Source organism: Zalophus californianus, chromosome 5, assembly GCF_009762305.2.
Source record: "Zalophus californianus isolate mZalCal1 chromosome 5, mZalCal1.pri.v2, whole genome shotgun sequence".
Lineage (NCBI taxonomy): Eukaryota > Metazoa > Chordata > Mammalia > Carnivora > Otariidae > Zalophus > Zalophus californianus.
In genome coordinates, this window is record NC_045599.1 from 125355016 (window position 1) to 125377711 (window position 22696).

Consider the following 22696-nt stretch of genomic DNA (forward strand, 5'->3'; position numbering starts at 1 on the left):
GACAAAATACGACCACAACTTTTCCTCTGAGCTATCTAATCTTACTTTTCATATGTGCACAAGTTTTTCCAAGTCACAAAGGCACAAGACTGGACAAACAGGAAAAATTCTATTTTGTAACTACTTGTAGCATGTAGTATTTGGAAGGCTGGAGGAAGGCGAAATGAACAATATTGAAAAACAAGCATAAATTCTCCTTAGAAAAAGGAGCATGAATTAGAACTAATAAAGGAGTTCTTGTAGGATGCAAGATCATTATATAAAAAAATCAACTGTACTGCCATATACTACAAATAAACAATCTTGAAATAAAAAAAATTCCATTTATAATAGCATCAAAAAGAAAAAAATACCTAGGAATAAATTTAACAAAAGAAGTGCAACACTTGTACACTGAAAACTACAAAACATTTTCATTGAAAGAAATCAAGGCCTAAAAAAAATGACAAGGCACCCCAAACTTACGGATGGGAAGACTTAACGTAATTAAGATGGCAATACTCCCCAAACTAATTTACAGACAGATTAATCCCTAACAAAATTGCAGCCTATTTTGCAGAAATGAACGAGCTGATGCTAAAATTCATATGAAAATGCAAGAGATCCAAAAATACCAAAAAAAAGTTTTGAAAAAGAACAAAGTTAGAGGATTCATACTTCCTATCTTCAAACCTTACTACAAAGCTACAGAAACTAAGACACTGTGATACTGGCATAAGGTTAGACCCCTTACAGTGAATGGGATGGAATAAAACTGAGAGTCCAGAAATAAACTCTTATATTTACATTCAACTGATTTTTGACAAAGGGTGCCAAGACCATTTGATGGGGAAAGAATAGTCTTTTCAACAGTGATGGCACAACTGGATAGTCACATGTAGAAGGAGGATCTTATATCCCTACCTGATACCACATGCAAAAAATTAACTTGAAATTGGTCAGAGACTTAAATGTAAGAGCTAAAACTAAATATAGATATAAATCTTCACGACCTTGGGTTAGACAGCAGCTTCTTAAATATGACATCAAAAGTACAATCAACCAAAACAAACAAACAAACAAAAAACCAACAAAAAAAACCACCAGATAAATCGGACATCATCAAAAAACTTTTGTGATTCCAAGGACACTATCAAGAAAGTGACAAGATAACCCACAGACTGAAAGAAAATATTTGTATATCACATATCTAATAAGGGACTTGATTCCAGAATATATTAAAAACTTATAGGGACGCCTGGGTGACTCAGTCGGTTGAGTGTCTGCTTTCGGCTCGGGTCATGATCCCACGGTCCCAGGATTGAGTCCCTCATCGGGCTCCCTGCTCGGCGGAGTGCCTGCTTCTCCCTCTCCCTCTGCTGCTCCCCCTGCTTGTACTCTCTCTCTTTCTCTGATAAATATTAAAAAAAACTTATAATTGAAGGATAAAAACACAGATAATCCAATTTAAAAATGGGAAAAGATGAGAAGAAACACTTCTCCAAAGAAGATACATAAACGACCAATATGCAAATGAAAAGATGCTCAATATCATTAATCATTAAGGAAATGCACATCAAAGCCAAAATGAAATACTGCTGCACACCCACTAGAATGGCTACATTGAAACAGAATAATAAGTATTGGTGAGGATGTAGAAAAAGTGTGAATCGGGGCGCCTGGGTGGCTCAGTCGTTAAGCGTCTGCCTTCAGCTCAGGTCATGATCCCAGGGTTCTGGGATCGAGCCCTGCATCGGGCTCCCTGCTCTGCGGGAAGCCTGGTTCTCCCACTCCCCCTGCTTGTGCTCGCTCTCTCACTGTGTCTCTCTGTCAAATAAATAAATAAATAAATCTTTAAAAAAAAAGTGTAAATCGCAAACACTGAAAATGGAACTGTAAAAATCATGTAGTCTCTTTGGAAAACAGTCTGACAGTTCTGCAAAGAGTTATAGAGTTAGCACATGCCCTAGAAATTTCACTCCTATGTATCTACACAGGGAAAGTGAAAACATATGCCCATACAGAAACCTGTACATGAATGTTTATAGCAGCATTATTCATAATAACCAAAAGGTGAAAACAACCCAAATGTCCATCAACTAACAAAAGGTTAAGTAAAATGTTGTATATACAACGGAATATTATTTGACTATAAAAAATGAAGTACTGATACATGCTACAATACAGAAGACCCAAGTGAAAGAAGCCAGATACAAACAGGCCACACTGCGCGATTCTACTTATGAATAAGGAAATCTATAGCAACAGAAGGTAGATTACTGGTTGCCAAGGGCTAGAAAAGGGAAGAACGGGGAGTGACTGCTAATGGGTACGGGGTTTCTTTTTTGGGCGATGAAATATTCTGGAAAATAGATAGTGATGATGGTTGCACAACTTTATGAATAAACTAAAAACCACTGAATTTTTACCACTGCACAATTTAAAAGAGCGAATTTTATGGTTTGTGAGAATGTGAGATATTTTCCAAATCTTTTAAACCTAGTTCAGATGAGCCACATACATTATCAGCAAACACTTGCTAAGGGCTGCTCCAGGCAAAACACTTTACCAGGTACCACTGGCAGATCCTGCCTTCAAAAAGTTTACAATCTAATTGAGAAGATAATACAAGTAATATAAAATGAAACAAAATAAACTGTAGCTTGATATACAATAAGAAAATGTGAGAAGTCAACATATAACTTAACTAACTCTGCCACACAAGTATGTACTAGAAAAAAAAGAGATCACATGAATCAGGGGGCAGAAGAAAAGGGGGAAAGTATTTTAAGCTTGGGCAGGGGGGAAAGCCTAGTAATTCTGTTATGCTACCCTCCCTCTATCACCTACCAAAAAACCTGTAAGATCTCAACAGAAAGAAGATAGTATTTGGATAGATGGAGAAAAAAGAAGATAAATGTTCCGATTAAAAGGTATAAAGCAAAAAAATACAAAATGAGTTATCAAAATTTAGTGGATATATATGTATATATTGTACATATATATGTACTGTCATACGTAATAGTATAATACAACACCTTTAGAGGCATAATTAACATTAGATATTAGAGATATTTAAATCAAGTTCCTTGTATAGGTAGTTATTATCTGGGATACTTCAGTTGATCTGGGGTATACAGCAAAGTTATATTTGGAAGGAGTATTCATATTTCAATACCATATGAACTTGAGCCAATTTGATTACTTTTTCTTTGCTTATCAAGTATCTTCCTTCCTAATAATTCATTATAAATATCACAAATTGGATGATTTTCATTTAGGAATATACTCAACAAGGATATATTTTTAATCAAATCACAATGAGAAAGGTAGCTGTCAACTAATAAAAATAACAAATATTTGCTGAGGACTTAACTACTTCTAAGCATTTTACATGTTACTCTGAAGCAGTATGTATCCAACATTTGACTTTTGGGAAAACTTTTTTAAACATAAGCCACCTTTAGGAACAGACCAGTCAGTTCATAATTTTTTACAGTATTTTAAGTACTGTTACAAATATGTATTTTAAAATTTTTACTTCAGGGGTGCTTGGGTGGCTCAGTGGGTTGGGTATCTGACTTCCGCTGGGATCATGATCTCTGGGTCCTGGTATTCTGCACTCACGGGATAGTCTCCTCCTCCCTCTGCCCCTCCACCCACTTGTGCTCGCATGTGCACACGTGTGCTTTCTCTCAAATAAATAATATCTTAAAATTTTTACTTCAATTTCTTAACAATTCTGCCAAATTCATTTATAGTGTCTGCTACGCTAACTTCTTTCCTCAATTCTATGTCCTCTTTAGTATCCACCAATTCCCCTCCATTCAAGACTCAACACATCTCTCCATTCTATTTTTTATTCTAATTTACTCATAATTCCACTCACCAGTTTCTTGCTCCTTTATGCTTCACAAATAATGTTTTGCAGAATAGAACAAAAGAGGGATCTTTTAGGCAGCCATGTAAAATTTGGAAGGAAGGCTGAAAAGAAAATCTTAATATGAAATGCCTAGAATTCATTGCTAAGCCTATAGTGTTTAATTAAGTCTTGTGGAATGATTAAAAAGCCTAAGGGAAGAACTAAAAGAGAAACTTACAAACTTATTTTACATCTCCAGAAAAGGGTTATATTTTGAAAAAATTCCCTAGATGATTCTGGTGTGCCATCTCTGTAACCAAATCAAACAAAACAAAAAAAAGTAATTTGCTTAAATGTACTTAGATTCTAGGATGCACAAATTTCCATCTGGACATTATGACACCTGGTTAATTATTTTTGATAAATCAGTTTGATTCCTTTATAATTATTCCTGCATATGATACTTTTTAAAAAGCCACTGCCATTTAATTATTCTAAAAGTAGACCCTTAATTATATTTGTAAAGATAATCCCTCCATGAGAAAGTAACATAGTTCTCACTAAAAGATCTCATTATGTGTATGGATTCAGTATAAAACTAACCAAAGAAGCAATCTTCTGAGTAAGCTGGAAGGAAGGCCCTAGGAAGAGTCTTGTACAATAGAAAACAGTCAATACAAGAACATTCATTTTGTCATTCTAAGTTCACAGTAATATATGATCCATACACTAAAAAGCAAAACCTCAAGAAGAAATGGTATTATTCTCTTCTGGTAATTTAAACCAAGTAAGATTTAAAAAAACAAAAAACAAAAAAACAAAAAATGGGTGCCTGGGTGGCTCAGTTGGTTGAGCGGCTGCCTTTGGCTCGGGTCATGATCGCGGGGTCCTAGGATCGAGCCCCATGTCGGGCTCCCTGCTCAGCGGGAGCGTCCTACTCCTCTCCTTCCCGCTTGTGCTCTCTCTTGCCAACTCTATCACAGTCTGTCTCTCTCTCTCAAATAAATAAAATCTTAAAAAAAAATAACACAAAAAAACAAAAACAGAAACACTTGGTATCACCCATTCTACTTTTAACCCTGATTTAAGATTGGAGAGATCTTCTAAGTCAGCCCTGAAAGTCATTTTCAAATAACCATTAGTGTCTACAACAATTTGACCAAGCCACTAAATTTTTCAATATCCATTCTGTCTAAAATATGAAAAGTGATACAGTGTTTCATAGACTGCATTCCTTTTTGTATCTTTTTTATTAAAAAATTTTTTATTGAAGTATAGTTGACATACAATGTTACATTAGTTTCAGATATATAACATGGAGATTCAACAAGTTTATATATTATGCTATGTTCACCCCAAGTGTAGCTATCATCTGTCACCATACAACACTAATAAAATACCACTGACTGTATTCCCTCTGCTGTACCTTTTATTCCCGTGACTTATTCATTCCAGAACTGGAAGCTTTTATTTCCCACTCACTTTCACTCATTTTGTCCATCCCCCCAACTCCCCTCCCCCCTTGGCAACCATCAGTTTGTTCTCCATATTTGTGGGTCTGTTCCTGCTTTTTTGTTTGTTTATTCATTTGTTTTTTAGATTCCACATACAAGTGAAATCATATGGTATTTGTCTTTCTCTAGGTAGACTGTATTCTTATTCATAGACAGTCAAAAGTCATTTAACTTATGTTGGCTTTAAAAGTTATGTGCTAATTCTAATTTGTATATCTATACCAGAACTATAATAACAAAATGATTATTATACTGGATATTCTCAGATAAGAAAACAAAGGAATCCTAGGATTTCAACATGGTTTTAAAGTTAAATTTTATATGTCCTTTTAAAGAGTCTAAATAAATTTAGAAATGTCTTCCTCGTGAAAATAATCCTCTAATAGACCAATTCTTAATTATGTACTTTGCCGAAGAAAAGTCTAATGTCTTCTGAGCTCTAAAGACCTGAAGTATTTAGACTCCCATACCCACCTTACATGTGAATTCTCACAGGTCAGTTAAACTTGACATGCCTAAAATTGTAGTATCACCTCCCTCCCTTCTTCCACATTACCATTGTACAATGTGTAAAACTTTCTCCTATATTCCTGACATTAGTGAATGGAACTTCCACATTCCAAGCCCAACAAGTATGAAACTTGAGAATCAAGGAAGCATCCTTGACTCTTTTCATTCTCCATTACCCAATCTACCTACATAAAAATACCAAACTGTATCCAGGCTATTTCCTTAACATTTTTTATGTTTCCTCCTCCACATTCTCACTGTTTTAACCGAGGACCTCATCAATTCCTAAATAGCTTCCCTAGCCTTCTTTTCTCTGCCTACTACCTAATCTCTGCATTGCTGCCAAAAAAAATACTTTTCAAATACAAAACATATTTCATTACTAAATAATTTCTTGGTTCCCTAATGCTTTTAAAGTAAAATGCAGTTTGTAAAAGCATATATATTCCTTCAAAATGTGGACTCTACCCCTCTCTGCAGCTTCAAATATTTATGGCATGCTCCTTTTCCAGCCCCATGTTCCAATAATCTGAGCATCTGCAGTTTCCAAAATTGAACTGTTGCCCCAGACCAATAGGCTCCCAAGTCTAATTAATGGCTTTCCAAAACTTAGTTTACACCTCATCTCTAGTTCAAATTAGGTGATTCCTCTCAGCGTTCCTCTTAGTCAATCTTAATACTGTAATATAATCTTTATCTGTCTATATTAGACTTTAAGATCATAGGGGGCACCTGGGTGGCTCAGCTGGTGAAGTGTCTGACTCTTGATTTTGGCTCAGGGCATGATTTCAGGATCCTGAGATTGAGCCTGCATCACGCTCCATGTTGGGCCTGGACCCTGCTTAAGATTCTCTCTCTTCCTCTCCCTCTGCCCCACCCCCCTCATGCTCTCTCTCTAAAAAAAAAAAAAAAAAAAAAGATCCTTGAAGGCAAGGCTGGAGTCTTTTATTTCACCATCTCTAATATCTTACAGGTCCTGAGACATAGGTAACATTCAATGTTTGATGAACAAGAGAATGAGTATGAGATTATGGCCATGTCCACACCACACTAAATATTTCATGCCTCAGATATCAGGAGTAAGTATTAGGACCTACCTAAAAATTTACTTTTCTTTTTAGTATGCTCCAATCGAGAAATCTCCTTACCATTTTTTGTTTGTTTTCTGCTAATAAAAGACTGATGATCCTTTAACTGCAACTTTATTTCTAGGAACTACTACCTTCTTTCATTTATCTAAATTACTTTTTTTCCCTTTTGCTTTGTCCATGAAAATCCTAAAACCTGAGACCACCCAAGAACCTCTTCAGTTCACAGTTGGAGAAATGAGCTTAATGACTGGCCTAAATGTCACTTGGGTAGCAGCTAGCTTAGATTAGATTCTATGCTAATTTCACTATATACCTCCAAATAATATACCTAGTTTGAAAAAGCCTATGATTTTCATCATCAAGAAGTTCAAAAATATATTGAAAGAGATCACACCCACAACAGTGGGGAAGAGGGGCAGTTAAACAACCTAAGAATAATCTAAAGAGGGAATTTGCATCTATATGAAAAAAATGCATTTACTGAATGAATTAAAACATGAATGAAAATAGATTATGGAAATACATATTATTACTATTTTTGGAAATACACATTAAGAGTCATAAAAATGTTCAAACTTTTGGCCCAACTTCCACTTATGGTATTCTAACTCTAAGTGAATAAAACCTCCAAAGGGAGGGCAAACAGTACATATAAAGATGTTCCACTGCCTTAGTTTTATATAGAAAAAAGTAAGAGCAAATAAAATGTCCAACAGAATGACGAAGGAAATTATGGTTCATCCTCTGACAAAACTATTGGGTGACTTTTTTAAAGTTTTAAAAAAATTATTTAAGTAATCTCTACACCCCACGTGGAACTCAAACTCACAACCCCAAGATCAGAGTCACATCTCCTCTGACTGAGCCTGCCAGGTGCCCCGGGATAACATTTTAAATAATTATGAACACTACATAGGAAATGAAGAAAATCTTCATGAGACAACCTTGAGAAAACAGGACTATGTATGTATAATTTATACCATGAATACGTATTTAACTAAAATTATATTTCATATAAATATTTTTATTAAAAACCTAGTAGGAAAAACCTAAAATATGAGATTATATTTTTCCTATTTTCCAAATAGCATGTAGTTTTTTCCATACTGCTTCTATAATTGGAAAAAAAAAGGAAGTCTTTAACTTTGAAGTTCTTAAAAGATTCTAAGTTCTAAATTCCACAAGTTAGCCTTACTTAGCATACCAGAAAACTGTAAGTAGTTTTATATTTTCCAAAAAAACTAAAGGAATGGAGAATTGGTGTACTATGAAGTCTTTTATAAAGAACACTAAAATTCTGGTGGCTATCTTCTAGTTGAAAACAATCAGAATCACTAAAATTGTATGATAATTCATGTAGGTGGCAGCATGGCTCAAACAGATAGACAGCATATTAGAGATTCAGATACTGAACTGTATTCTAGCACAGTCACAAACAAACTTGTTGCAAATTGTTAAGTCATTTTAAATTCTAGTTTTTAGGCCTCTTCATCTGAATACTGACATGCAATGGCACTCTGACACACACTACAAACCTTGAGTAACTGGAAAAGACTGAAAAACTACACTTCTCTCCCTTTCCCACCAATTCTCAATTCTGAATATGTATATGTGGATTTTGCAGGTCATTTTAGCCTTGAACCTACAAATCTGTCCCTTAGCAGTGAAGATGGAAGTACAGACGCAATACTTGCAACCAGAAGCAAAGCTGAAGCAGGAATAAAAGAGTAGAAAGAATCCAAAACACTTATACACAGACTTTTTTCTTATCCAGTTAAGCAAATTAATTGTCCAAATACAAGCAATTAGCTAAATTATACTAGTTCTTTGCTTTAAATGTTGTCCGACCTTTTCTGGGCTTTGTGTTTTCTTTCTTGTTCAAACTTACTCTATGTTTAACATGCCCCACCTATCTTCTGTCACTCCAATTAGTCCTTCGTCCCAAAACTGAAATATAATTTAAATTCATTTATTCAACAATTGTTTGTTGAGTGGTTGCTATGTACAAGGTACCAAAGACTCAATAAAGACAGGGTTCTCCCATCAGCCTTTGTAAACTACCTTTAGATTGATCCCATTTTCTCAAAAACATGGTAATTAGCGCTAGAGCAAAATATAGCACCTATTATTTTAGTTATAAACTCTAGATATAGTGAAGACAGGTTTACTTTGTTTTTCAAGATAGCATCACATTGTAATATGTCCTTTACAAAATGATATTCAGGATCATTTAAACCAGTAACTCTAGGCAGATCCTTTTGTTCAAATGGGGAGTGAAAGGAATAACTTCTTATTCCAAGGAAGAAACATTGTAAGTTTATACAAAACCACCACCAATAACTTCATAAACAAGTAATACAGTTATAAGGTATCTGACTCTTGCCATTAAAAATGTTTGAATGCCTAGCAACTGAACAGTATCATATTCCACTGTATTTGTTTCTTTAGTTTTCTGTTATCTGCAGTAAAAGTGAAAGTTATTCAAGTGAACTTGTTTCCATAGTATAGGAAACTTAATTTAAAAGCCCTTCCTTTACCCTTTCCTCCTACATTCCCATTTTCCACTCAACTCAGACTCTGCTCTGTAACTCATGAACACAGTATTGAAATGAATGTACACATTTATGAATTATAGTACTCTAAAAGGATAAAGGAGCAAACTGTTCTGGTTGATACACTGGGCTGTATGTCAAAAGCCCTAGATTTTTAGATTTAGTGGAAATGTGTACAGAAGACAGTCTCATTTAGGCTATAAAGCATGAATGTTAATAAAGATTACACCTAATTTTATTAAAAAAATTTTTTTTAGTAACCTCTATACCCAACGTGGGGTTCGAATCACACACTCTTCCAACTGAGCCACCCAGGCACGGTGTATATACCTTAATTTTAAATACCAGAGCCCAAGCATATAAAAAATATCCTAACACTAAACACATCTTTCACAAGTGCCATCTTCTTAGAATGCTAGAAGTTATTCCAACTGACAAGCTGTATATACACGCCCACTCTATGAATCAAAAACAGTAGAGGGATAGATTGAAGTGATATTCAGAGGTGTTATGAACGTCAGCACTGGATGAACAACTGGGTTGAAGGTACAGTAAAGGAAAAGGGTCAAGCATTATCATCAAGTTTTCAGTTTAGGGAGGTGAGGTGATGGCGGAAACATTCACCTACTTCACATAGTTGTAAGAATAGATTTCTTTCTTTTTTGGGGGGAAGTGGTAAGAATAGGGAACAACTGAGGGATGAGTTCAGATTTATATACTTTTGAATTTACAGTATTTATAGGACATCAGGAAATGCCTGGTAGACAGATGGATCTGTCTCAAAGAGAAATATATCATTCTGGAGATAGATTTGTGAGTCATCAGCATACAGGTAACAAGCATGTAAAAAGTCATATGAATAGATGGGATCAACAGGAAGGGAGAACAGAACGAAGGCTTAAGAACCACCTTGGGAATACCAATACATAAGGGGTGAACAGAGGAGGAAGAACTAGCAAGAGCCTACAAATGAGAGGTCAAATACACAGGGGAAGAAAAATAAGAGAGATAACCCTGAACCAAAGGGAGAAAGGGGTTTCAAAAAGGGAGTGGTGAAAAAACAAAAAAGGTGGTCAAATAAAATGACCAGAAAATGGTCCTTTACTCATCATCTGTCCCAACTTTCAGTAAACAGCACTGCTTCTCTAACTTTAAGCGTTAAAAGAGAGGTACTAACTGTTCTTCACTATAACTGATACTCTATTTTTAGTATAAACAACAAACATTAAACTTAAAACGTGAACTCAATTTTTGGTGAGTTATTATTGTACCATCCCTCATTTCTTATTCCAGTTTCTATGTGCTAGATGTTTTCAAAATATGTGATGCTACCTATTTTAATTGTGATGAAAAAGAGGGCAATGTCTATTTTACCTGGTTGGTGGAACATCTAACCTGACAGAATTAACTCATATAAATAATTGACAATTACTAATAATGTTAATTACAAATTTTTTGGACGTGAGGGGTAAAAATGGGCAAGTAACATTATGTCCAATAGTAAAGCAGCTGCAAGATATGAGAGAAATTATCTAAAGTTGTTCAGTTTTTTTTGACAGTAGTACCAAAGTTAAAGGGTATTCTAATTCAATTTCAAAATGCAGTCACCAACAAACTACTAATACATGCAACAACATGGATGAATCTCAAAAGCCTTATGCTAAGCAAAAGAAACTTATCACAGAAGCCTACATACTGTACGATTCCATTTATATGACATTCTAGAAAAGACAGAACTATAAGACAGAAATTACATGTGGTTGCCAGGGGCTGAACAGGGGTAAGAAACTGATTACCAAAGGACATAAGGCAACTTTTTGGGGTGATGAAAACATTCTATGTTTTGATTGTGGTGGAGGTTGCAAGACTAAACATGTTTGTCAAAACTCATCAAACTGTGTACCTAAAACAGTGACTTTTACTGTGTACACTTCAATAAGCTTTAAATTTTTAGAAAATTTCAGTCATCTAAAATTTTGTATAAATAGCACTATTTTATATGAATAGCATTTCTTTAAAAGATTTTATTTATTTATTTGAGAGTGAATGAGAGAGAGAGAGCGCACAAGCGGCGGTGGGGGGAGAGGCAGAGGGAGAGGGAGAAGCAGACTCCCCACTGGGTAGGGAGCCCGATGCAGGGCTCATGACTTGAGCCGAAGGCAGATGCTTAATCAACTGAGCCACCCAGGTACCCATGCATGAATAGCATTTTTAATGTACTGTAATGTATTTCTCATTACAGTTAACTTATCCACATTGTTATTATACACAGTACATAAATTAGCAAAGAAAACTGAAACTATAATAAATCAGTCTTGAGCTTAAAACAAGAAAGTATTTGGATACCTTCCCTCAGTATCTCATTCTCAATTCTATTGTCCAAGGGGCCAAAACAAAAAACCCTCCATATACTTTACAGTCCTTACTAACAACTAAAAAAGGAACTCTGTTTTGTTTTTCTTTTTGATTTATTTTTACACACAAGTTGTTATGTGTGCATTGTTGGGATGTATGTAAATAAAATGGTCTTACCCAAGAAGAAGCCTTAAGAAAACATATATCTAAGAAAATTATATTTCAAAACTAGCACAAACATATACTGCTACTTACTAAGCTTAGATTTAAAAATGTACCTTTAGGAAATATATAGCTCAATTCTAATCAATCAGTTCAACAAAAATGTATTGAATACTTGCAAAACAGGAAAAGCACTGTGATGGTATTATAGACATAAAGATGAAAATAATACAAGTCTCCCTCCTTTCAGATAGCTGGTGGCTTAGTATGGCTTACAGACACAGGAGCAAATTACTTTATCAAAGAGATACAAGTAATAAACTCACTAATGTTATGACATGGAATAACCAGAGAAACTTTCACAAAAAAAGGCCATGCTTTCTCTTTCACCTTAAAAGAAATTTCTGGTCTGTGAGTAGACGTTTTGAGAAGTAACATGTCTACAGAAGAAAGCAGGATTGCTACACAAATATACATTTTCACAGTTAATATCAATACTTTCTAACATTTTGAACTTATGAAGATCTCAGAATTTGAGGACTTTCAAACTGCTCAATGTTTCATCAAGGAAAATAATACAGAACCATCCACATTAAAAGCACCACCTGTATTCACTATGCTATAAAAAAATTTTTGCTTAGGACATTGACAAAGATAGGAAGAAACACATAAGAAAACGGAAAAAGAAAAGGGTAAAAAGATTAGCAGAGTTAAATTAAAAGCATATGTCATGTATGTCTTTCAAGATAACCTGAAGGTAGGTTATGGCATAAGTACTGGTTTCTTAATTCTTTTCTCAAAGGGGAAAGAATGGTAACAGCTTTTAGGGCATTACATTTCAACTTTAGAGTTTTCTGAGACATAGGCAGAACCTTGGGGGGAATAAAACTGCCATGTGCATCAATTTTTTAAGAACGGTATTTTAAAAAGGGAGGGGAATCTATGCCCAATTTACACTCTATAAACTTTCAAAATTTCCTTGGTCATTACCAAGGAAAAACTAAATTACATATAGCCTAACTCAGATGATCAATTTTTTTTAGGTGGAAATTGGCAAGCCACAATCCTATCAGATAAAGACAACGAAAAGCCAGTTTAAAATTCTTGAAAAGGTTGCCAAGTAGAAGTGTTCAGAAAAGTCAGTGATCTATTTTCCTTATTAGGATTAATTTCAAGGACATTTTCATTTTGCAAATTAAAAAATTAAATATAAAATCATAAAGATTAATATTTTTAGAGTAAACTATATTTTAAGTTTTAATAATTCATTAGTGTTTCAATCTCTGTAAGTTTTTAAGGTACCCAGAATCAATAACTTGTTAAAAAACAGTACTCCTATTAAAACAAGTACACATTTCATTTTAGCATAAGACCAAAGGATTGAGAAGTACAAATGACCCAAATAACTGCAACAAAAAGGAACTGAGTATTTCAAAATTATGTCATAGCTTCTGAATTTTTCAGGAGATGTAAAAATTTTACCTGTGTTACTTCTTAAAACATCCACTCACAGACCAGGTATAAAAAATTATTTTAGTAAATTAATGCTAATTCCATGTTTCTGCATATGAAAATGTTTTTCCTTTATGCCAAAAGGCAAATGTATACAAAAGAACACTTGAAAAGTTTGGTACGTTTGTGTTAACTGATGTTACACACATGTAAGATGGCAAAACAATTTACCTACATAAACTATGTTGGAAGTTTAATGTATCTTTAGAATATTTTTTAATGCTTGACATTTTTATATAAGAAATAACTGAATCACAATATTATGAAAAAAAGTACCTTTTCCACATTTTGCCAATTTCCATAAACACAGCATGCATATATTTAAAAATAAATCTTACTTAAATGCATATTGGTGTATACATTTTGTATGTTATATGAGGTGTAAACGAACAAAGGTATTTTACAGAAGAGTATAATCAATCATCTATAATTAACCAAAACATTTTAGAAATCCTCTTTATAAGACATAAAACGGTTCACTGCTTTATAACGAAACCTACCCTTTTCATCAAAAAGCGTATTATAAATGTTGAAGAGGCAGGGTGATAGAATGGAAGGACATTTTAGAATTAGATATATTAGGCTGGAGTCCTACACCTCTAACACTTGCTAGATTTGCTACCCTGGACTAGGTTCTTAAACATGATGAGCCTTAATTTCCTTGTCTGTAAAACAAGAACACATCACTAACCTCACAGGGTAGCTAGAGGTTCAAAGCATGATACACACTGTAGTGGTTAAGGTTGATAGGTAAAGTATCAACTCTGGAGTCTTTCCTCTACTTTCTTCCACTTGTCAGCTATGGGACCTTCAGCTAGTCGTTTAATCATTCTATACCTCAGTTTTCTCAAGAATCTTAGAATCATAAACATAACCAGACTCATATTATATACCTTGAAGATTCATGGTAGATGGAAACCACTCAATAATATTACGTATTACAAACGTAAACCACTCAATACAGTGTCTGGCATACAAAAAAGATCTTATTGGGGTGCGTGGGTGGCTCAGTCGTTAAGCGTCTGCCTTCGGCCCAGGTCATGATCCCAGGGTCCTGGAATTGAGCCCCACATGGGGCTCCCTGCTCTGTAGGAAGCCTGCTTCTCCCTCTCCCACTCCCTCTGCTTGTGTTCCCTCTCTTGCTGTGTCTCTGTCTGTCAAATAAATAAACAAAATCTTTGATAAAAAAAAAGATCTTATTAAATCTCAGTTATCCTAAACTAAGTTCTAAATTGCTTTTTACAAGTCTCTAAAACTCAAATTCACCCCTGAAGATAAAGATTTGCCATTAAGGCCCACAAAAGAAAAAGAAAAAAAGACTATCTCAAAGGCTTTAAAGGTATTCACTAAAGGAATCCCTGTAAGATTGTATGGCAAAAGCTCTAGAATAAGTGTACAACTTCCCAAGTTGATGACTTTGAAAGGATTAACATTCTTTGGCTATAGAAACACTAGAATTTTTAAAAATTACCATACTAATTTATAGATTTATCTACTATATTACAATTGGTCATATACATTTCTATGAATGAAATAACTCTCTAAAGCTGCATTTTCCCTTTCTAGAAATTGATGCTTTGACAATTTCAACTCAATAAAAATAAAAGTAAAAATTACAGACTGCTTAACAAACACTAAAATATTAGACAGTAAAGATTTGATGATTTCAAACATATATATAGGATATACACTCTGAATACTATTTTAGTTCTTTGCCGAAAGTACACAGGTTCCTTGACTACATGACTTGTAAGTACTGAATTAACCGAGCAACCAAAAAATGAAGATTTTATTAAAACTAGAAATGTAGAATCCTAAATCCTTAAGAAAAAATATAAACCAGACTGACATTTACTAATTATAAGACAACGGGCAATTTTCTAACCTTTCCAGCCTCAGTTTCTTCATCTGTAAATTGTGGATTACTGTTTCTATTTCCTGAGCTGCTTATTTTAAATGAGATAATAATACAGGGTCATACTTAACACAATTCCTGGCACATAATAAGCCCTCAAAATCTTATCTAGCTGGCAATGCTGTATTAAGTAATAATCTCTCCTAACAGTATCACTTTGGAGATAGAAAGAAATATGCCTTAAAAAACAATTCATTAAAATTGACCCTAGATTTATACCAAACAAAATAATATGTAAGACCAAATATCTAAAATCATTTTTATTACTTACTTGGGTTAAAATATTCTGAGCTCATAAAATACTTTTTAAAATTACAATGATGACTATAAGTAAAGAGACATGATATTTTTATTTATTATTTCTTTTTAAAGATCTTATTTGTCAGAGACAGAGAGAAAGCACAAACACAAGCAGGGGGAGTGGCAGGCAGAGGGAGAAGGAGACTCCCCAGTGATCAAGGATCATCCCAGACCCTGGGATCACCTGAGCCAAAGGCAGACGCTTAATCGACTGAGCTACCCAGGTGCCTCGAGACATGGTGTTTTTTTTTAAATTTTATTTTATTATGTTATGTTAATCACCATACATTACATCATTACTTTTTGATGTAGTGTTCCATGATTCATTGTTTAACACCCAGTGCTCCGTTCAATACGTGCCCTCTTTAATACCCATCACCAGGCTAACCCATTCCCCCACCTCCCTCCCCTCTAGAACCCTCATTTTGTTTCTCAGAGTCCATAGTCTCTCATGGTTCGTCCAGACATGGTATTTTTAAAATTGCTTTTAAATCAACTAGAAATGTTAAAATTCCACTCTATAAAAACACTTTCAGGAGTTACTATATTTACTACAAATACAGTTAACTGATTTACATTCTTAAGGAGGAACAAAATGTAAATAAATTTAATCATTCAAACACCAAACATACACACAAGGTCAGGATTTCTAATGTAAAAGTACTATTTTCATACCAGGAAAATACAATCAAGAGACAGGTATCATATCTCCCTAAAGAAGAGGAAAAAGCACCTTGGACTCTGATCATTGAAAAAGTCACTTAAGGTATCAGTGTCGGCACTGAGCAACAGCAATACCTAGCTTCATGACCAGGGCTCACACTTCCTTAAAGCAACATAATTTAATAAAAAACTAGTAAAAGCAAGAGAATCCCTTATTCTCATTCACCACATGAATCTACACAAATCATGTGGCCTCTGAGTATCAAGTTTTTCATCAAAAAATGGAAATCATGCTGGTCACTTCTCTCACAGGGAAATGGGAATATTTAAAAATGAACTCAGGTCACCTTGAAAAAGAACCATTTTAAAAACTCAAAGAATAATTATAAATGACAACTGCTAAAAATAGAAAAGCTGTGCCTAAAAAGTACATTTTGAAATGATTTTTAAAGGCTATATAGTACCATAAATTACCACCAAAGCCAACTTAATATGCTCAGGATATTAAAATAAGTATCTTCAACTAAACAGTTCATTACCAGGTTTCTATAAAGTTCCTGGTCAGTAATTTCCTATTCATTTTATAGCAAATAAATGTGATCAACAGCACTGAAGTTACATTTCTCTTAAAGGAACTTTTATTTACCTCAGTCTTCCCAATCACTTCACATAAAACTAAAATCGTATTTTAAAATTCCAGAATTACTCACAAATTATCCTTTTCCTAATAAGCAATGGGGTGGGGAAAGTTAAATGAAACTATATAAAAATCAAACTCTTTAGTTTTTATCTACTCTTGTATTACTAATTTTTACATAAATATAGGGTATGCCAAAATATGAACTAGGTAGGTTCAAATGTTTCTATAGCAGTTTGATGATGGATTAGTACCAAAAAATTAAATATGAAATTAATATAGTTTTAGAAAATACATGTTTGAGATGGTTAGTCTGGCTTCAAATAAAAAAAGATTTCATATTTGAATTGGTATAGCTTTGCTCATAGTATTTCTGAAATTTAATCACGATCGCTATGCAAAAAAACAAAACCTGGTTTACTACCATACTAAAAACTTTTACTTTTCATCCCCAAAGATAATCTGAAATAGACAATTTTTCTTCAAATATAACTTTTTTCTTCTTAAAGGGGGCAGTATTATAATGATCCCTAGGATAGGTTCAAAATGCTTTCCAATAACTTATAGTAAACAAATTGTTGAATGGTTCCAAGAAGAAGCATCCTATATACTCTTATCAAAACACTAAAAATAATTATTTAATATTCAATTTTAATTTGATTTACTAGGCTTTCACTACTTTAAAGTTGCTTTCTTTTCAAGTAATTACTGTAAGTTATTGGTAGCTCTATAGACTCGAGAGAAACAATAAACCACACTGTTGAATAATACTAGGAATTATTTCTCCAAATAATACAACTAACATTACAAGATTACTGGAACACTTAAAGGGTTTTCTTTCACTAAATTAAAAAAAAAATAACAGTAGAAATACAAAAATAGCCACTGGTGACTATCCATACAACCAATACAGGGGAGGTAGAACAGAGTATTTATAGTCTCTAGGGAAATACAAACTATTCCTTCCAACGAAGTTGTCAAAAATTTTAAAGTTCAAGTTTAGGGTTTTATTTGAGCTTTACAATGTTTCTTCCTTTAAAAATAACTCATATAATTGGTTTGGATCAAACAAAAAATATTTTCAATTTACTTTAAAATGTTTATACTATCTTAATGAAAGCTATCATACAACCTGTATTACTTACAAAACACTAAATATGTAGAGTTGGGAAAATAAGATCTGGTAAGAACTAATTCACTTTAATTCCAAAGTCACAAGAAAAAAAATCAATCACATAAACAGTTATCTAACGCATTGATTCAAACATCTGTGTAAGAAAGCTCCCTTTAACTATAAAACTCTAAAAATAAGTTGCTTCTGTTGATGAAAACTAAGCAAGGAGAACTCCTCCTTCCCATTACCTTTAGTAGAAATATGTTCATCCTTGACATACGTCTCTGTATTTTATTTAAATAAAAGTTGTAAAGGCATCTCAGGTTCACATAAGGACCTTTCAAACATTTATATTGAAACCCTTACCCGCTCGCCACACTCCCCCCCCCCCAGTCCCAAACTCTCTGCTTAAGATGTGAAGTGTTCCTCCCTTCTGTATTCCCTCCCCCCCAACAAGCCCCCATTCGCCTGCCCCCCACCCAGTGTAGGCCTGAGGCCCTGCAGCAAACAGTGTCTAACAGGAGCAGGCAGCACAAAGACAGGAATGGGAGATTAGTGGGAGGGAGGGAGGCCGGGATTGGGGCTCAGCAGGAGCTTCAGGCTTTTTAAAATTCAAACTGCTCCCTGACCAATACAAATCACGGACACGCTACTGACTACTACACGGATTTATAGCATTAAAAACATGCCTAGTACGTGACAGCTATATTAACTTCACTCTTTTTAACATTTATCCATACGTTTGCTGGAAATGTGGAACAATTTATTTTAAGCAGAGTGCTAAACTCAAAAATAACCTTCAGAAAAGTTACTTATTCTACAATGACAATAATAATTTAATAAGGCACAAAAAATCCGAACCAATGTAACACCCATTAGTAAAACAAGGGACTTTGTTGATCAGTGTTGCTTCATTCTAACCAGTGAAAGTTTTCCTTTAGTGAATATGAGACAAAGTATCAAAATAGTCTAATGCCAGGTACATTTATTTTTTTCTATGCAATTTGTACGGCTGAGGACTTTTAAATTGATTGTTTTTCCTTTATACCAACCTACCTTACCAACGCCTTAATAAACAAGCTCTGAACACTTTACTCGTGAACTAGAATTTGTTAAGGCAGAACTAATATTTTTCTCTAGCATTTACAGATACATTTGACCTATTAAAATGACACCTCTCTCATTACACAGTCAAACATCATGGGCACAAACAGCCAATGACAATCCTGGGACCTCAAGAAGATCTGCCCTGACATGAAAGGATGGCACCTTCTACCTTTTTTTTTAACCTCCCTGGGATTTTAAGCATAACTTAATTTCTATGCTTTTAAAGAAAATTGGTTTTACCTGTACCTCGGTACCATTCTCAGAACATTTAATACTCTTTTTATGCTTCTACACGCTTAGATCAGGAAGTACCTGAGTATTTTATGTATAGTCGTTTAAAATTGTCCTTATATAACGCACACAAATCTAAAGTGGCAAGGTAAACCTGTCAAGTACTTCACACTTGCCTTTGAATAAAAAGTCCATGTGCAACACACACTGTCAAACAACAACATAAAAGCTCTTGGTGAAGGGGGGGCACATGCAGTGTCTACCACACCACGGTTTTCTATATTAAATATTCATGTGGGCAATTTAATTCTTCAAAAAAAAAAAAAAGAAAATGAGTCTTTATTAACTTTCTAATGTCCAAACAAGTTTTACACAGGACAAGAATTAGCACTGGATCCGTGTATGAGTATTTACATTTGTCTCACTAACTGAAACTACTTCCTCCCTTCATGGGGTCACAGGGGGAAGAAGGGGGGTTGTTTGTTTCACTGGGACGTTCCCCACTCCCGGACCAGGAAAGTTGTAAATATGGGGACGATCAGGGCACATTTGCTGTTAGTTGTATTGTTTCCGCCTCCTCACTAGCTACGGCTCTTCTCCCGGGCGAGGCCTGTCACCGACCAGCAGTAGCTCCGCTCAGCCCGGAGCTCTCCTAATCCCCGAGCTCAAGTAGATTCCGCTGGCCCGCGGCCTGCACTCTCCGCCGGGCCTACGCCTCCCCGGCCGCCCGGCAGGAGCCCAGTCCCCGCCACCGGAGCCGGCCGGGAGAGAGTACAAAACCACCGCCACCCAGGGCGGCTGCCACCAGAGAGGAGCGAACTCTAGACTCGCCCGTGGAGGAGACCTGGGGCCGCTAAGGAAACGGCGGGGAGGGGAGCGAGGAGGAGAGACGCTGAGGACCTGGCGCCGCCGCCGCCGCCGCCGCCGAAATAAAGAGCAGGAATTTACCTGGGCGAATCGGCGTCTGAATCCAAGGGGAGGCCGAGGCCGCTGTGGCGAGAGACTATAATCCGGGCCGGGAGGGGGGGTGGCTACGGCTCCTCTTCCGTCTCCTCAGTGCGGGGAACATGTAGAGCCGGGGGGAGACCAGCCGAGAAGACAAATCGCTGCTTCTTCTTCCTCCTCCTCCTCCTTCTCCCACATAGAAACACTCACAAACACCCGACCGGGGGCCCGAGCTACCGGGGGGGCATCGCCGCCGGCCCGGGAACCAATCCTCCTGTCGGCGGGGGCGTCCCTCCCTGCGGCTTGGTGGTGTCGGGTGAGTCGGTACCGACGGAGGGAGGGGGGGGAGGGCGGGGGGGGAAGGAGCCCTGTGTGTGTCTCTCTCTCGTTCCGTCTCTCCCTCTCAGAACAAAATGCCGACCGGAAGTGCAGCTGCAGGAATGACTCCCTCCGCCGGCGCCAAACACTAACAACCACCCCCTCTTCCCCACTCCACTTCCGCCACCGCCGCTGCCGCCGCCACTTCGGCTCGCGTCCTCCGCCGCGCCGCACCACGCCGCGCCGCACCACCCCGCGCCCGGGCGGGCCGGGGCCGGCAGCAGGCGCTGGCGGCTCTCCTCTGCGCCCTTCTCCTCAGAGCGTCTGCGGATGTTGCCTTTTATTGTCGATCCTGCGGAGCGGCGTTTTCGCTGCGGCACGGGCGGGCCGGCTCTCCCCGGTCTTTTATTTTCCTGGAGGCCGACCGGAGCGGGGCCGGAGTTCGGTGGTGGTCGTGGGCGTGAGGGGCGCTCAGGCCCGACCCGGCTCACGGGCCAAGCTCGCTAACCCAGCTGGTGGTCATTAGCTTAGGGAGCCGAGCTCGGGGCGGCCAGGTAGAGGACGCCCGCGATTCGACGGCGACGGTGCATTTTTTTAAATGGTGTCTCTGCAGTCTGGTGGATGGATGTATCGTACACCTTCTCTCCTCTGGAGAGGCTGAACTCTACGCCCGTCTCTGCATTGTTTCTGCAGAACGAGAACGCAACCCTTGGAGGTGAAGAAGAGTCCCAGCTGGATTAAATTGGAATCGTGTTTGTGATGCTTTGGTTTCTGGAAATATGCGGTCTTTTCTGGTCTTTTTGTTGGCGGTGGTTTTGGTTCTTCCCTAACTGTCGGGATAAAGGCCTGTAGGCGACGCTGTGCGAACGAGGAGCTGGTCGGCGGCGGGGCCGGAGCGCGCGGGTCCGCGCCCTTCTCTAGGTGTGGGTGGAGCCGGGCGCGCGGGGAGAGCCGCCCGCCGCGACTCCGGCCACCGGCGGACCTTGGCGACCGGGGCGGGGGGGGGGGGGTGCGCTGGGGCCAGCCGTTTTCCAACGTCGTTTTCCTCTTTCTATTTGAAACAGTGAGGTACTGCACGAGGCTGGAGCACAGATGTGATTGTGTGTACAGTGCCATGCTTCTTGTGGTCTCCTGTTGTAACAAACTTCTTTTCGCAGTTCTCTGTTAGTGTAAACTGAAGGGGGGGCTTTTGTTCAGGTAAAAAGTGCTGTAGGTAAGCGAATTTTATTCAAGCGGGACGAAATTTGTGTTAGTTTCATGAACTTAGGTTATACGTTAATTGGTTACGTATTCGTGTATGTTTTCCAATACGCTAAAAGGAAATGGGAAAATTTGCACTCAGGTTATTCCATTTGCTTCAAAAATCACTGGAGAGACTAAATCAGATCTTGTTACTCCTTTACTCTAGACCCTGCCGTGGCATTGCATCTAGCCGAGAGGAAAAGCTAGTCTTGACCGTGGCCTAAATACTGCGCGCGGTTGGGGGAGAAGCTGCCCTGACATTCTTGCGAGCAGGACCTCTGCCCTTGCTCTTGCCTGTGCCAGCCTCTTTCCCCCAAGAATCCATAGGGCTTGCTCCCTCACCTTTGTTTTTGCTCAGATGTCACCTCGGGACTTTCGTGGCCCCCTCTTGAAACTGCATGTCCCCTGTCCCCCTTTCCCACTTTATCCTTCAGGCGTTTTATAGATCTTATGTGTTGATCTTACTATGTTTTCCCCCAGTAGACTGTTAAGCTCCAGGAGGGCAGGACGTTTTGTTCTTCTCCACTAGTGTTTTGTGGAGAAAGGGTGTCTAGACTAATGCCTGACATACACAGTGGATGCTTAATATTTGGTTAATGAATAAATGACAATTATAAGGGCCCTGACCTCCCCCCGCACCCTCCCCCACAGCAATTTCTGAACTCTAGCTCTTAATATATACACTTA

General features: G+C 37.2%; 1 protein-coding gene across 1 annotated transcript in view; it reads right to left on the bottom strand.

Moving 5' to 3' along the window:
• Window positions 1-20778, bottom strand: part of NIPBL (NIPBL cohesin loading factor) — a 198218-nt gene extending 177440 nt beyond the window's left edge. The window contains 1 exon segment of the mRNA XM_035727556.1: window positions 20453-20778. The gene's annotated coding sequence lies outside the window, so the exon portion shown is untranslated.
• Window positions 20779-22696: the final 1918 nt, after the last annotated feature.